Raw genomic sequence first — 16,446 nt, 5'->3', positions numbered from 1 at the left:
GCTCGTAAGTAGTTGAAAATTTAATTTTCATCTCATTTTAAATGCTACTTTGGTAGCGTTTCAAGTAAACTATTATTTAAAAACTTTCATTGTTTTTACCAAATAGAAGTTATAGCATTGGTTTCAACTTAAAATATGTCATAACCCCTAAAATAAATTCTTCCAAACAAGATAAATATTCGGTTTATATCCAATATCCTCTCTCACATTATACATGTATATAATTGAGTTGGCCTTCTTAGCTCAGTGGTAGAGCGCGTGGCTTTTAACCACGTGGTTGTTGGTTTGATCCCCCACAGACGGTGAATGAAATTGTAACATTATCAAAGTTGTATTTTCTTCGTCTCGTAAGTGGTTAAAAATTTGATTCATACTAATTTTGTCATATTTCTATATTTGTTGAATCCATAAGTGGTTAAAATTTTTATTTATATACCCATAAACCCTCTCGTAAGTAGTTGAAAATTCAATTTTCATCTCATTTTAAAATGCTACTTAGGGTAGCGTTTCAAAATTAACTAGTATTTTAAACTTTCTTTGTTTTACCAAATAGAAGTTATAGCTTGGATTCAACTTAAAATATGTCATAATCTCTAAAATAAATTCTTCCAAACAAGATAATATTGGATTATATCCAATATCCTCTCCTAAACTATATATGCATATTATTGAGTAGGCTTTCTTAGCTCAGTGGTAGAGCGCGTGGCTTTTAACCACGTGGTCGTGGGGTTCGATCCCCACAGACGGTGATTGAAATTGTAGGTTTAACAAAGTTGTATTTTCTTGATCTCGTAAGTGGTTAAAAATTTGATTTATATTAATTTTTTCATATTTGTATATTTGTTGAATCCATAAGTGGTTAAAATTTTCATTTATATACCCATAAACCCTCGTAAGTAGTTGAAAATTCAATTTTCATCTCATTTTAAATGCTACTTTGGGTAGCGTTTCAAAGTAAACTATTATTTAAAACTTTCTTTATTTTACCAAATAGAAGTTATAGCTTGGTTTCAACTTAAAATATGTCATAATCCTAAAATAAATTCTTCCAAACAATTTATATATTGGTTTATATCCAATATCCTCTCCTCAAATATACATGCATATTATTGAGTAGGCCTTCTTAGCTCAGTGGTAGAGCGCGTGGCTTTTAACCACGTGGTCGTGGGTTCAATCCCCAGGACGGTGATTGAAATTGTAGTTTAACAAAGCTGTATTTTCTTGATTTCGTAAGTGGTTAAAAATTTGATTTATATTAATTTTTCATATTTGTATATTTCTTGAATCCATAAGTGGCTAAAATTTTCATTTATATACACATAAACCGCTCGTAAGTAGTTGAAAATTTAATTTTCATCTCATTTTAAATGCTACTTTGGGTAGCGTTTCAAAGTAAACTATTATTTAAAACTTTCATTTTTTACAAAATAGAAGTTATAGCATGGTTTCAACTTAAAATATGTCATAACCCCTAAAATAAATTCTTCCAAACAAGATAAATATTCGTTTATATCCAATATCCTCTCTCACATTATACATGTATATAATTGAGTTGGCCTTCTTAGCTCAGTGGTAGAGCGCGTGGCTTTTAACCACGTGGTTGTTGGTTTGATCCCCACAGACGGTGAATGAAATTGTAACATTATCAAAGTTGTATTTTCTTCGTCTCGTAAGTGGTTAAAAATTTGATTCATACTAATTTTGTCATATTTCTATATTTGTTGAATCCATAAGTGGTTAAAATTTTTATTTATATACCCATAAACCCTCTCGTAAGTAGTTGAAAATTCAATTTTCATCTCATTTTAAATGCTACTTAGGGTAGCGTTTCAAAATTAACTAGTATTTTAAACTTTCTTTGTTTTACCAAATAGAAGTTATAGCTGGATTCAACTTAAAATATGTCATAATCTCTAAAATAAATTCTACCAAACAAGAAATATTGGATTATATCCAATATCCTCTCCTAAACTATATATGCATATTATTGAGTAGGCCTTCTTAGCTCAGTGGTAGAGGCGTGTGGCTTTTAACCACGTGGTCGTGGGTTCGATCCCCACAGACGGTGATTGAAATTGTAGGTTTAACGAAGTTGTATTTTCTTGATCTCGTAAAGTGGTTAAAATTTTGATTTATATTAATTTTGTCATATTTGTATATTTGTTGAATCCATAAGTGGTTAAAATTTTCATTTATATACCCATGAACCCGCTCGTAAGTAGTTGAAAATTCAATTTTTCATCTCATTTTAAATGCAACTTTGGGTAGCTTTTCCAAAGTAAACTATAATTTTAAACTTTCTTTATTTTACCAAATAGAAGTTATAGCTTGGTTTCAACTTAAAATATGTCATAATCTCTAAAATAAATTCTTCCAAACAAGATATATATTGGTTTATATCCAATATCCTCTCCTCAACTATACATGCATATTATTGAGTAGGCCTTCTTAGCTCAGTGGTACAGCGTGTGGCTTTTTAACCACGTGGTCATGGGTTCAATCCCCACAGACGGTGATTGAAATTGTAGGTTTAACAAAGTTGTATTTTCTTGATCTCGTAAGTGTTTACAAATTTGATTTATATTAATTTTGTCATATTTGTATATTTGTTGAATCCTTAAGTGGTTTAAAATTTTCATTTATATACCCATAAACCCGCTCGTAAGTAGTTGAAAATTCAATTTTCATCTCATTTTAAATGCTACTTTTGGGTAGCGTTTCAACGTAAACTATTATTTAAAACTTTCTTTATTTTACCAAATAGAAGTTATAGCTTGGTTTCAACTTAAAATATGTCATAATCTCTAAAATAAATTCTTCCAAACAATTTATATATTGGTTTATATCCAATATCCTCTCCTCAACTATACATGCATATTATTGAGTAGGCCTTCTTAGCTTAGTGGTAGAGCGCGTGGCTTTTAACCACGTGGTCGTGGCTTCAATCCCCACAGACGGTGATTGAAATTGTAGTTTTAACAAAGCTGTATTTTCTTGATTTCGTAGGTGGTTAAAAATTTGATTTATATAAATTTTTTCATATTTGTATATTTCTTGAATCCATAAGTGGCTAAAATTTTCATTTATATACACATAAACCCGCTCGTAAGTAGTTGAAAATTTAATTTTCATCTCATTTTAAATGCTACTTTGGGTAGCGTTTCAAAATAAACTATTATTTAAAACTTTCATTGTTTTACCAAATAGAAGTTATAGCATGGTTTCAACTTAAAATATGTCATAACCCCTAAAATAAATTCTTCCAAACAATTTTATATATATTGGTTTATATCCAATATCCTATCTCACATTATACATGTATATAATTGAGTTTGCCTTCTTAGCTCAGTGGTAGAGCGCGTGGCTTTTAACCACGTGGTTGTTGGTTTGATCCTCACAGACGGTGAATGAAATTGTAACATTATCAAAGTTTTATTTTCTTCGTCTCGTAAGTGGTTAAAAATTTGATTCATACTAATTTTGTCATATTTCTATATTTGGTGAATCCATAAGTGGTTAAAATTTTTATTTATATACCCATAAACCCTCTTGTAAGTAGTTGAAAATTCAATTTTCATCTCATTTTAAATGCTACTTAGGGTAGCGTTTCAAAATTAACTAGTATTTTAAACTTTCTTTGTTTTACCAAATAGAAGTTATAGCATGGATTCAACTTAAAATATGTCATATTCTCTAAAATAAATTCTACCAAACAAGGTAATATTGGATTATATCCAATATCCTCTCCTAAACTATATATGCATATTATTGAGTAGGCCTTCTTAGCTCAGTGGTAGAGCGCGTGGCTTTTAACCACGTGGTCGTGGGTTCGATCCCCACAGACGGTGATTGAAATTGTAGGTTTAACGTAGTTGTATTTTCTTGATCTCGTAAGTGGTTAAAAATTTGATTTATATTAATTTTGTCATATTTGTATATTTGTTGAATCCATAAGTGGTTAAAATTTTCATTTATATACCCATAAACCCGCTCGTAAGTAGTTGAAAATTCAATTTCATCTCATTTTAAATGCAACTTTGGGTAGAGTTTCAAAGTAAACTATAATTTTAAACTTTCTTTATTTTACCAAATAGAAGTTATAGCTTGGTTTCAACTTAAAATATGTCATAATCTCTAAAATAAATTCTTCCAAACAAGATATATATTGGTTTATATCCAATATCCTCTCCTCAACTATACATGCATATTATTGAGTAGGGCCTTCTTAGCTCAGTGGTACAGCGTGTGGCTTTTAACCACGTGGTCGTGGGTTCAATCCCCACAGACGGTGATTGAAATTGTAGGTTTAACAAAGTTGTATTTTCTTGATCTCGTAAGTGGATACAAATTTGATTTATATTAATTTTGTCATATTTTGTATATTTGTTGAATCCATAAGTGGTTAAAATTTTCATTTATATACCCATAAACCCGCTCGTAAGTAGTTGAAAATTCAATTTTCATCTCATTTTAAATGCTACTTTGGGTAGCGTTTCAACGTAAACTATTATTTAAAACTTTCTTTATTTTACCAAATAGAAGTTATAGCTTGGTTTCAACTTAAAATATGTCATAATCTCTAAATAAATTCTTCCAAACAATTTATATATTGGTTTATATCCAATATCCTCTCCTCAACTATACATGCATATTATTGAGTAGGCCTTCTTAGCTTAGTGGTAGAGCGCGTGGCTTTTAACCACGTGGTCGTGGCTTCAATCCCCACAGACGGTGATTGAAATTGTAGTTTTAACAAAGCTGTATTTTCTTGATTTCGTAGGTGGTTAAAAATTTGATTTATATAAATTTTTTCATATTTGTATATTTCTTGAATCCATAAGTGGCTAAAATTTTCATTTATATACACATAAACCCGCTCGTAAGTAGTTGAAAATTTAATTTTCATCTCATTTTAAATGCTACTTTGGGTAGCGTTTCAAAATAAACTATTATTTAAAACTTTCATTGTTTTACCAAATAGAAGTTATAGCATGGTTTCAACTTAAAATATGTCATAACCCCTAAAATAAATTCTTCCAAACAAGATAAATATTGGTTTATATCCAATATCCTATCTCAGATTATACATGTATATAATTGAGTTGGCCTTCTTAGCTCAGTGGTAGAGCGCGTGGCTTTTAATTACGTGGTTGTTGGTTTGATCCCCACAGACGGTGAATGAAATTGTAACATTATCAAAGTTGTATTTTCATCGTCTCGTAAGTGGTTAAAAATTTGATTCATACTAATTTTGTCATATTTCTAAATTTGTTGAATCCATAAGTGGTTAAAATTTTTATTTATATACCCATAAACCCTCTCGTAAGTAGTTGAAAATTCAATTTTCATCTCAATTTAAATGCTACTTAGGGTAGCGTTTCAAAATTAACTAGTATTTTAAACTTTCTTTGTTTTACCAAATAGAAGTTATAGCATGGATTCAACTTAAAATATGTCATAATCTCTAAAATAAATTCTACCAACAAGGAAATATTGGATTATATCCAATATCCTCTCCTAAACTATATATGCATATTATTGAGTAGGCCATCTTAGCTCAGTGGTAGAGCGCGTGGCTTTTAACCACGTGGTCGTGGGTTCGATCCCGTAGACGGTGATTGAAATTGTAGGTTTAACGAAGTTGTATTTTCTTGATCTCGTAAGTGGTTAAAAATTTGATTTATATTAATTTTGTCATAATTGTATATTTGTTGAATCCATAAGTGGTTAAAATTTTCGTTTATATACCCATGAACCCGCTCGTAAGTAGTTGAAAATTCAATTTTCATCTCATTTTAAATGCAACTTTGGGTAGCGTTTCAAAGAAAACTATAATTTTAAACTTTATTTATTTTACCAAATAGAAGTTATAGCTTGGTTTCAACTTAAAATATGTCATAATCTCTAAAATAAATTCTTCCAAACAAGATATATATTGGTTTATATCCAATATCCTCTCCTCAACTATACATGCATATTATTGAGTAGGCCTTCTTAGCTCAGTGGTACAGCGTGTGGCTTTTAACCACGTGGTCGTGGGTTCAATCCCCACAGACGGTGATTGAAATTGTAGGTTTAACAAAGTTGTATTTTCTTGATCTCGTAAGTGGTTACAAATTTGATTTATATTAATTTTGTCATATTTGTATATTTGTTGAATCCATAAGTGGTTAAAATTTTCATTTATATACCCATAAACCCGCTCGTAAGTAGTTGAAAATTCAATTTTCATCTCATTTTAAATGCTACTTTGGGTAGCGTTTCAACGTAAACTATTATTTAAAACTTTCTTTATTTTACCAAATAGAAGTTATAGCTTGGTTTCAACTTAAAATATGTCATAATCTCTAAAATAAATTCTTCCAAACAATTTATATATTGGTTTATATCCAATATCCTCTCCTCAACTATACATGCATATTATTGAGTAGGCCTTCTTAGCTTAGTGGTAGAGCGCGTGGCTTTTAACCACGTGGTCGTGGCTTCAATCCCCACAGACGGTGATTGAAATTGTAGTTTTAACAAAGCTGTATTTTCTTGATTTCGTAGGTGGTTAAAAATTTGATTTATATAAATTTTTTCATATTTGTATATTTCTTGAATCCATAAGTGGCTAAAATTTTCATTTATATACACATAAACCCGCTCGTAAGTAGTTGAAAATTTAATTTTCATCTCATTTTAAATGCTACTTTGGGTAGCGTTTCAAAATAAACTATTATTTAAAACTTTCATTGTTTTACCAAATAGAAGTTATAGCATGGTTTCAACTTAAAATATGTCATAACCCCTAAAATAAATTCTTCCAAACAAGATAAATATTGGTTTATATCCAATATCCTATCTCACATTATACATGTATATAATTGAGTTGGCCTTCTTAGCTCAGTGGTAGAGCGCGTGGCTTTTAACCACGTGGTTGTTGGTTTGATCCCCACAGACGGTGAATGAAATTGTAACATTATCAAAGTTTTATTTTCTTCGTCTCGTAAGTGGTTAAAAATTTGATTCATACTAATTTTGTCATATTTCTATATTTGGTGAATCCATAAGTGGTTAAAATTTTTATTTATATACCCATAAACCCTCTTGTAAGTAGTTGAAAATTCAATTTTCATCTCATTTTAAATGCTACTTAGGGTAGCGTTTCAAAATTAACTAGTATTTTAAACTTTCTTTGTTTTACCAAATAGAAGTTATAGCATGGATTCAACTTAAAATATGTCATATTCTCTAAAATAAATTCTACCAAACAAGGTAATATTGGATTATATCCAATATCCTCTCCTAAACTATATATGCATATTATTGAGTAGGCCTTCTTAGCTCAGTGGTAGAGCGCGTGGCTTTTAACCACGTGGTCGTGGGTTCGATCCCCACAGACGGTGATTGAAATTGTAGGTTTAACGTAGTTGTATTTTCTTGATCTCGTAAGTGGTTAAAAATTTGATTTATATTAATTTTGTCATATTTGTATATTTGTTGAATCCATAAGTGGTTAAAATTTTCATTTATATACCCATGAACCCGCTCGTAAGTAGTTGAAAATTCAATTTTCATCTCATTTTAAATGCAACTTTGGGTAGCGTTTCAAAGTAAACTATAATTTTAAACTTTCTTTATTTTACCAAATAGAAGTTATAGCTTGGTTTCAACTTAAAATATGTCATAATCTCTAAAATAAATTCTACCAAACAAGGAAATATTGGATTATATCCAATATCCTCTCCTAAACTATATATGCATATTATTGAGTAGGCCTTCTTAGCTCAGTGGTAGAGCGCGTGGCTTTTAACCACGTGGTCGTGGGTTCGATCCCCACAGACGGTGATTGAAATTGTAGGTTTAACGAAGTTGTATTTTCTTGATCTCGTAAGTGGTTAAAAATTTGATTTATATTAATTTTGTCATAATTGTATATTTGTTGAATCCATAAGTGGTTAAAATTTTCGTTTATATACCCATGAACCCGCTCGTAAGTAGTTGAAAATTCAATTTTCATCTCATTTTAAATGCAACTTTGGGTAGCGTTTCAAAGTAAACTATAATTTTAAACTTTCTTTATTTTACCAAATAGAAGTTATAGCTTGGTTTCAACTTAAAATATGTCATAATCTCTAAAATAAATTCTTCCAAACAAGATATATATTGGTTTATATCCAATATCCTCTCCTCAACTATACATGCATATTATTGAGTAGGCTTTCTTAGCTCAGTGGTACAGCGTGTGGCTTTTAACCACGTGGTCGTGGGTTCAATCCCCACAGACGGTGATTGAAATTGTAGGTTTAACAAAGTTGTATTTTCTTGATCTCGTAAGTGGTTACAAATTTGATTTATATTAATTTTGTCATATTTGTATATTTGTTGAATCCATAAGTGGTTAAAATTTTCATTTATATACCCATAAACCCGCTCGTAAGTAGTTGAAAATTCAATTTTCATCTCATTTTAAATGCTACTTTGGGTAGCGTTTCAACGTAAAACTATTATTTAAAACTTTCTTTATTTTACCAAATAGAAGTTATAGCTTGGTTTCAACTTAAAATATGTCATAATCTCTAAAATAAATTCTTCCAAACAATTTATATATTGGTTTATATCCAATATCCTCTCCTCAACTATACATGCATATTATTGAGTAGGCCTTCTTAGCTTAGTGGTTAGAGCGCGTGGCTTTTAACCACGTGGTCGTGGCTTCAATCCCCACAGACGGTGATTGAAATTGTAGTTTTAACAAAGCTGTATTTTCTTGATTTCGTAGGTGGTTAAAAATTTGATTTATATAAATTTTTTCATATTTGTATATTTCTTGAATCCATAAGTGGCTAAAATTTTCATTTATATACACATAAACCCGCTCGTAAGTAGTTGAAAATTTAATTTTCATCTCATTTTAAATGCTACTTTGGGTAGCGTTTCAAAATAAACTATTATTTAAAACTTTCATTGTTTTTACCAAATAGAAGTTATAGCATGGTTTCAACTTAAAATATGTCATAACCCCTAAAATAAATTCTTCCAAACAAGATAAATATTGGTTTATATCCAATATCCTATCTCACATTATACATGTATATAATTGAGTTGGCCTTCTTAGCTCAGTGGTAGAGCGCGTGGCTTTTAACCACGTGGTTGTTGGTTTGATCCCCACAGACGGTGAATGAAATTGTAACATTATCAAAGTTGTATTTTCATCGTCTCGTAAGGGGTTAAAAATTTGATTCATACTAATTTTGTCATATTTCTAAATTTGTTGAATCCATAAGTGGTTAAAATTTTTATTTATATACCCATAAACCCTCTCGTAAGTAGTTGAAAATTCAATTTTCATCTCATTTTAAATGCTACTTAGGGTAGCGTTTCAAAATTAACTAGTATTTTAAACTTTCTTTGTTTTACCAAATAGAAGTTATAGCATGGATTCAACTTAAAATATGTCATAATCTCTAAAATAAATTCTACCAAACAAGGAAATATTGGATTATATCCAATATCCTCTCCTAAACTATATATGCATATTATTGAGTAGGCCTTCTTAGCTCAGTGGTAGAGCGCGTGGCTTTTAACCACGTGGTTGTGGGTTCGATCCCCACAGACGGTGATTGAAATTGTAGGTTTAACGAAGTTGTATTTTCTTGATCTCGTAAGTGGTTAAAAAATTTGATTTATATTAATTTTGTCATATTTGTATATTTGTTGAATCCATAAGTGGTTAAAATTTTCATTTATATACCCATGAACCCGCTCGTAAGTAGTTGAAAATTCAATTTTCATCTCATTTTAAATGCAACTTTGGTAGCGTTTCAAAGTAAACTATAATTTTAAACTTTCTTTATTTTACCAAATAGAAGTTATAGCTTGGTTTCAACTTAAAATATGTCATAATCTCTAAAATAAATTCTTCCAAACAAGATATATATTGGTTTATATCCAACATCCTCTCTTCAACTATACATGCATATTTTGAGTAGGCCTTCTTAGCTCAGTGGTACAGCGTGTGGCTTTTAACCACGTGGTCGTGGGTTCAATCCCACAGACGGTGATTGAAATTGTAGGTTTAACAAAGTTGTATTTTCTTTGATCTCGTAAGTGGTTAAAAATTTGATTTATATTAATTTTTTCATATTTGTATATTTGTTGAATCCATAAGTGGTTAAAATTTTTATTTATATACCCATAAACCCGCTCGTAAGTAGTTGAAAATTCAATTTTCATCTCATTTTAAATGCTACTTTGGGTAGCGTTTCAACGTAAACTATTATTTAAAACTTTTATTGTTTTACCAAATAGAAGTTATAGCATGGTTTCAACTTAAAATATGTCATAACCCTAAAATAAATTCTTCCAAACAAGATAAATATTGGTTTATATCCAATATCCTCTCCCACATTATACTTGTATATAATTGAGTTGGCCTTCTTAGCTCAGTGGTAGAGCGCGTGGCTTTTAACCACGTGGTTATTGGTTTGATCCCCTCAGACGGTGAATGAAATTGTAACACTATCAAAGTTGTATTTTCTTCGTCTCGTAAGTGGTTAAAAATTTGAATCATACTAAATTAACTAGTATTTTAAACTTTCTTTGTTTTACCAAATAGAAGTTATAGCTTGGATTCAACTTAAAATATGTCATAATCTCTAAAATAAATTCTTCCAAACAAGATAATATTGGATTATATCCAATATCCTCTCCTAAACTATATACGCATATTATTGAGTAGGCCTTCTTAGCTCAGTGGTAGAGCGTGGCTTTTAACCACGTGGTCGTGGTTTCGATCCCCACAGACGGTGATTGAAATTGTAGGTTTAACAAAGTTGTATTTTCTTGATCTCGTAAGTGGTTAAAAATTTGATTTATATTAATTTTGTCATATTTGTATATTTGTTGAATCCATAAGTGTTAAAATTTTATTTATATACCATAAACCCTCTCGTAAGTAGTTGAAAATTCAATTTTCATCTCATTTTAAATGCTACTTTGGGTAGCGTTTCAAAATTAAACTATATTTTAAACTTTCTTTGTTTTACCAAATAGAAGTTATAGCTTGGTTCAACTTAAAATATGTCATAATCTCTAAAATAAATTCTTCCAAACAAGATAATATTGGTTTATATCCAATATCCTCTCCTAAACTATATATGCATATTATTGAGTTGGCCTTCTTAGCTCAGTGGTAGAGCGTGGCTTTTAACCACGTGGTTGTGGTTCGATCCCCACAGACGGTGATTGAAATTGTAGGTTTAACAAAGTTGTATTTTCTTGATCTCGTAAGTGGTTAAAAATTTGATTTATATTAATTTTGTCATATTTTCTATATTTGTTGAATCCATAAGTGGTTAAAATTTTTATTTATATACCCATAAACCCTCGTAAGTAGTTGAAAATTCAATTTTCATCTCATTTTAAATGCTACTTAGGGTAGCGTTTCAAAATTAACTAGTATTTTAAACTTTCTTTGTTTTACCAAATAGAAGTTATAGCTTGGTTCAACTTAAAATATGTCATAATCTCTAAAATAAATTCTACCAAACAAGATAATATTGGTTATATCCAATATCCTCTCCTAAACTATATATGCATATTATTGAGTAGGCCTTCTTATCAGTGGTAGAGCGCGTGGCTTTTAACCACGTGGTTGTGGTTCGATCCCCACAGACGGTGATTGAAATTGTAGGTTTAACAAAGTTGTATTTTCTTGATCTCGTAAGTGGTTAAAAATTTGATTTATATTAATTTTTCATATTTGTATATTTGTTGAATCCATAAGTGGTAAAATTTTCATTTATATACACATAAACCGCTCGTAAGTAGTTGAAAATTTAATTTTCATCTCATTTTAAATGCTACTTTGGGTAGCGTTTCAAAGTAAACTATTATTTAAAACTTTCATTGTTTTACCAAATAGAAGTTATAGCTGGTTTCAACTTAAAATATGTCATAACCCCTAAAATAAATTCTTCCAAACAAGATAAATATTGGTTTATATCCAATATCCTCTCCACATTATACATGTATATAATTGAGTTGGCCTTCTTAGCTCAGTGGTAGAGCGCGTGGCTTTTAACCACGTGGTTGTTGGTTTGATCCCCACAGACGGTGATGAAATTGTAACATATCAAAGTTGTATTTTCTTGTCTCGTAAGTGGTTAAAAATTTGATTCATACTAATTTTGTCATATTTATATTTGTTGAATCCATAAGTGGTTAAAATTTTTATTTATATACCATAAACCCTCTCGTAAGTAGTTGAAAATTCAATTTTCATCTCATTTTAAATGCTACTTAGGTAGCGTTTCAAATTAACTAGTATTTTAAACTTTCTTTGTTTTACCAAATAGAAGTTATAGCTTGGATTCAACTTAAAATATGTCATAATCTCTAAAATAAATTCTACCAAACAAGATAATATTGGATTATATCCAATATCCTCTCCTAACTATATATGCATATTATTGAGTAGGCCTTCTTAGCTCAGTGGTAGAGCGCGTGGCTTTTAACCACGTGGTCGTGGGTTTGATCCCCACAGACGGTGATTGAAATTGTAGGTTTAACAAAGTTGTATTTTCTTGATCTCGTAAGTGGTTAAAAATTTGATTTATATTAATTTTTTCATATTTGTATATTTGTTGAATCCATAAGTGGTTAAAATTTTCATTTATATACCCATAAACCGCTCGTAAGTAGTTGAAAATTCAATTTTCATCTCATTTTAAATGCTACTTTGGGTAGCGTTTCAAAGTAAACTATTATTTAAAACTTTCTTTGTTTTACCAAATAGAAGTTATAGCTTGGTTTCAACTTAAAATATGTCATAATCTCTAAAATAAATTCTTCCAAACAAGATATATTGGTTTATATCCAATATCCTCTCTCACTATATACATGCATATTATTGAGTCCTTCTTAGCTCAGTGGTAGAGCGTGGCTTTTAACCACGTGGTCGTGGTTCATCCCCACAGACGGTGATTGAAATTGTAGTTTTTAAAAAGTGTATTTTCTTGATCTCGTAAGTGGTTAAAAATTTGATTTATATTAATTTTTTCATATTTGTATATTTGTTGAATCCATAAGTGGTAAAATTTTCATTTATATACCATAAACCCTCGTAAGTAGTTGAAAATTCAATTTTCATCTCATTTTAAATGCTACTTTGGGTAGCGTTTCAAAGTAAACTATTATTTTAAACTTTCTTGTTTTACCAAATAGAAGTTATAGCTGGTTTCAACTTAAAATATGTCATAATCCCTAAATAAATTCTTCCAAACAAGATAATATTGGTTATATCCAATATCCTCTCTCACATTATACATGTATATAATTGAGTTGGCCTTCTTAGCTCAGTGGTAGAGCGCGTGGCTTTTAACCACGTGGTTGTTGGTTTGATCCCCACAGACGGTGAATGAAATTGTAACATTATCAAAGTTGTATTTTCTTCGTCTCGTAAGTGGTTAAAAATTTGATTTACTAATTTTGTCATATTTGTATATTTGTTGAATCCATAAGTGGTTAAAATTTTCATTTATATACCCATAAACCCTCGTAAGTAGTTGAAAATTCAATTTTCATCTCATTTTAAATGCTACTTTGGGTAGCGTTTCAAAATAAAGTATTTTTAAACTTTCTTTGTTTTACCAAATAGAAGTTATAGCTTGGTTCAACTTAAAATATGTCATAATCTCTAAAATAAATTCTTCCAAACAAGATAATATTGGTTATATCCAATATCCTCTCCTAAATATATGCATATTATTGAGTAGGCCTTCTTAGCTCAGTGGTAGAGCGCGTGGCTTTTAACCACGTGGTCGTGGGTTGATCCCCACAGACGGTGATTGAAATTGTTTAACAAAGTTGTATTTTCTTGATCTCGTAAGTGGTTAAAAATTTGATTTATATAATTTTTTCATATTTGTATATTTGTTGAATCCATAAGTGGTTAAAATTTTCATTTATATACCATAAACCGCTCGTAAGTAGTTGAAAATTCATTTTCATCTCATTTTAAATGCTACTTTGGTAGCGTTTCAAAGTAAACTATTATTTAAAACTTTCTTTATTTTACCAAATAGAAGTTATAGCTTGGTTTCAACTTAAAATATGTCATAATCTCTAAAATAAATTCTTCCAAACAATATATATTGGTTTATATCCAATATCCTCTCCTCAACTATACATGCATATTATTGAGTGGCCTTCTTAGCTCAGTGGTAGAGCGCGTGGCTTTTAACCACGTGGTCGTGGGTTCAATCCCCACAGACGGTGATTGAAATTGTAGTTTAACAAAGTGTATTTTCTTGATCTCGTAAGTGGTTAAAAATTTGATTTATATTAATTTTTTCATATTTGTATATTTGTTGAATCCATAAGTGGCTAAAATTTTCATTTATATACACATAAACCCGCTCGTAAGTAGTTGAAAATTTAATTTTCATCTCATTTTAAATGCTACTTTGGGTAGCGTTTCAAAGTAAACTATTATTTAAAACTTTCATTGTTTTACCAAATAGAAGTTATAGCATGGTTTCAACTTAAAATATGTCATAACCCCTAAAATAAATTCTTCCAAACAAGATAAATATTGGTTTATATCCAATATCCTCTCCCACATTATACATGTATATAATTGAGTTGGCCTTCTTAGCTCAGTGGTAGAGCGCGTGGCTTTTAACCACGTGGTTGTTGGTTTGATCCCACAGACGGTGAATGAAATTGTAACATTATCAAAGTTGTATTTTCTTCGTCTCGTAAGTGGTTAAAAATTTGATTCATACTAATTTTGTCATATTCTATATTTGTTGAATCCATAAGTGGTTAAAATTTTTATTTATATACCCATAAACCTTCGTAAGTAGTTGAAATTCAATTTTCATCTCATTTTAAATGCTACTTAGGGTAGCGTTTCAAAATTAACTAGTATTTTTAAACTTTCTTTGTTTACCAAATAGAAGTTATAGCTTGGATTCAACTTAAAATATGTCATAATCTCTAAAATAAATTCTACCAAACAAGATAATATTGGATTATATCCAATATCCTCTCCTAAACTATATATGCATATTATTGAGTAGGCCTTCTTAGCTCAGTGGTAGAGCGCGTGGCTTTTAACCACGTGGTCGTGGGTTCAATCCCACAGACGGTGATTGAAATTGTAGGTTTAACAAAGTTGTATTTTCTTGATCTCGTAAGTGGTTAAAAATTTGATTTTATTAATTTTTCATATTTGTATATTTCTTGAATCCATAAGTGGCTAAAATTTTCATTTATATACACATAAACCCGCTCGTAAGTAGTTGAAAATTTAATTTTCATCTCATTTTAAATGCTACTTTGGGTAGCGTTTCAAAGTAAACTATTATTTAAAACTTTCATTGTTTTACCAAATAGAAGTTATAGCATGGTTTTCAACTTAAAATATGTCATAACCTAAAATAAATTCTTCCAAACAAGATAATATTGGTTTATATCCAATATCCTCTCCACATTATACATGTATATAATTGAGTTGGCCTTCTTAGCTCAGTGGTAGAGCGCGTGGCTTTTAACCACGTGTTGTTGGTTTGATCCCACAGACGGTGAATGAAATTGTAACATTATCAAGTTGTATTTTCTTCGTCTCGTAAGTGGTTAGGGTTGGTTGAAACATAAATTTTGTCATATTTCTATATTTGTTGAATCCATAAGTGGTTAAAATTTTTATTTATATACCATAAACCCTCTCGTAAGTAGTTGAAAATTCAATTTTCATCTCATTTTAAATGCTACTTAGGGTAGCGTTTCAAAATTAACTAGTATTTTAAACTTTCTTTGTTTTACCAAATAGAAGTTATAGCTTGGATTCAACTTAAAATATGTCATAATCTCTAAAATAAATTCTACCAAACAAGATAATATTGGATTATATCCAATATCCTCTCCTAAATTATATATGCATATTATTGAGTTGGCTTTCTTAGCTCAGTGGTAGAGCGCGTGGCTTTTAACCACGTGGTCGTGGTTCGATCCCCACAGACGGTGATTGAAATTGTAGGTTTAACAAAGTTGTATTTTCTTGATCTCGTAAGTGGTTAAAAATTTGATTTATATTAATTTTTCATATTTGTATATTTGTTGAATCCATAAGTGGTTAAAATTTTCATTTATATACATAAACCGCTCGTAAGTAGTTGAAAATTCAATTTTCATCTCATTTTAAATGCTACTTTGGTAGCGTTTCAAAGTAAACTATTATTTAAAACTTTCATTGTTTTACCAAATAGAAGTTATAGCATGGTTTCAACTTAAAATATGTCATAACCTTAAAATAAATTCTTCCAAACAAGATAAATATTGGTTTATATCCAATATCCTCTCCACATTTATACATGTATATATTGAGTTGGCCTTCTTAGCTCAGTGGTAGAGCGCGTGGCTTTTAACCACGTGGTTGTTGGTTTGATCCCCACAGAC

At 30.1% G+C, this 16,446-nt stretch overlaps 13 non-coding genes across 13 annotated transcripts; all 13 read left to right on the top strand.

The window, feature by feature from the left end:
• The first annotated feature begins 2,888 nt into the window (after positions 1–2,888).
• On the top strand, positions 2,889–2,960 carry TRNAK-UUU. The gene has a single exon. It is a non-coding gene; the product is annotated as a tRNA-Lys (tRNA).
• An 816-nt stretch (positions 2,961–3,776) lies between these two features.
• Positions 3,777–3,848, top strand: TRNAK-UUU. Its single transcript has one exon. It is a non-coding gene; the product is annotated as a tRNA-Lys (tRNA).
• A 371-nt stretch (positions 3,849–4,219) lies between these two features.
• Positions 4,220–4,291, top strand: TRNAK-UUU. Its single transcript has one exon. It is a non-coding gene; the product is annotated as a tRNA-Lys (tRNA).
• Positions 4,292–4,662: 371 nt separating this feature from the next.
• Positions 4,663–4,734, top strand: TRNAK-UUU. Its single transcript has one exon. It is a non-coding gene; the product is annotated as a tRNA-Lys (tRNA).
• Positions 4,735–5,988: 1,254 nt separating this feature from the next.
• On the top strand, positions 5,989–6,060 carry TRNAK-UUU. Its single transcript has one exon. It is a non-coding gene; the product is annotated as a tRNA-Lys (tRNA).
• Positions 6,061–6,431: 371 nt separating this feature from the next.
• TRNAK-UUU lies at positions 6,432–6,503 on the top strand. The gene has a single exon. It is a non-coding gene; the product is annotated as a tRNA-Lys (tRNA).
• An 813-nt stretch (positions 6,504–7,316) lies between these two features.
• Positions 7,317–7,388, top strand: TRNAK-UUU. Its single transcript has one exon. It is a non-coding gene; the product is annotated as a tRNA-Lys (tRNA).
• Positions 7,389–7,758: 370 nt separating this feature from the next.
• Positions 7,759–7,830, top strand: TRNAK-UUU. Its single transcript has one exon. It is a non-coding gene; the product is annotated as a tRNA-Lys (tRNA).
• Positions 7,831–8,645: 815 nt separating this feature from the next.
• Positions 8,646–8,718, top strand: TRNAK-UUU. The gene has a single exon. It is a non-coding gene; the product is annotated as a tRNA-Lys (tRNA).
• An 814-nt stretch (positions 8,719–9,532) lies between these two features.
• Positions 9,533–9,604, top strand: TRNAK-UUU. The gene has a single exon. It is a non-coding gene; the product is annotated as a tRNA-Lys (tRNA).
• A 2,859-nt stretch (positions 9,605–12,463) lies between these two features.
• TRNAK-UUU lies at positions 12,464–12,535 on the top strand. Its single transcript has one exon. It is a non-coding gene; the product is annotated as a tRNA-Lys (tRNA).
• A 1,655-nt stretch (positions 12,536–14,190) lies between these two features.
• TRNAK-UUU lies at positions 14,191–14,262 on the top strand. Its single transcript has one exon. It is a non-coding gene; the product is annotated as a tRNA-Lys (tRNA).
• An 806-nt stretch (positions 14,263–15,068) lies between these two features.
• TRNAK-UUU lies at positions 15,069–15,139 on the top strand. The gene has a single exon. It is a non-coding gene; the product is annotated as a tRNA-Lys (tRNA).
• Positions 15,140–16,446: the final 1,307 nt, after the last annotated feature.

Source organism: Ipomoea nil, unplaced genomic scaffold (genome assembly GCF_001879475.1).
Source record: "Ipomoea nil cultivar Tokyo-kokei standard unplaced genomic scaffold, Asagao_1.1 scaffold2284, whole genome shotgun sequence".
Classification (NCBI taxonomy): Eukaryota; Viridiplantae; Streptophyta; class Magnoliopsida; order Solanales; family Convolvulaceae; genus Ipomoea; species Ipomoea nil.
Note: the sequence above shows the minus strand (reverse complement) of the source record. Positions and strands in the feature narration are given on the sequence as shown.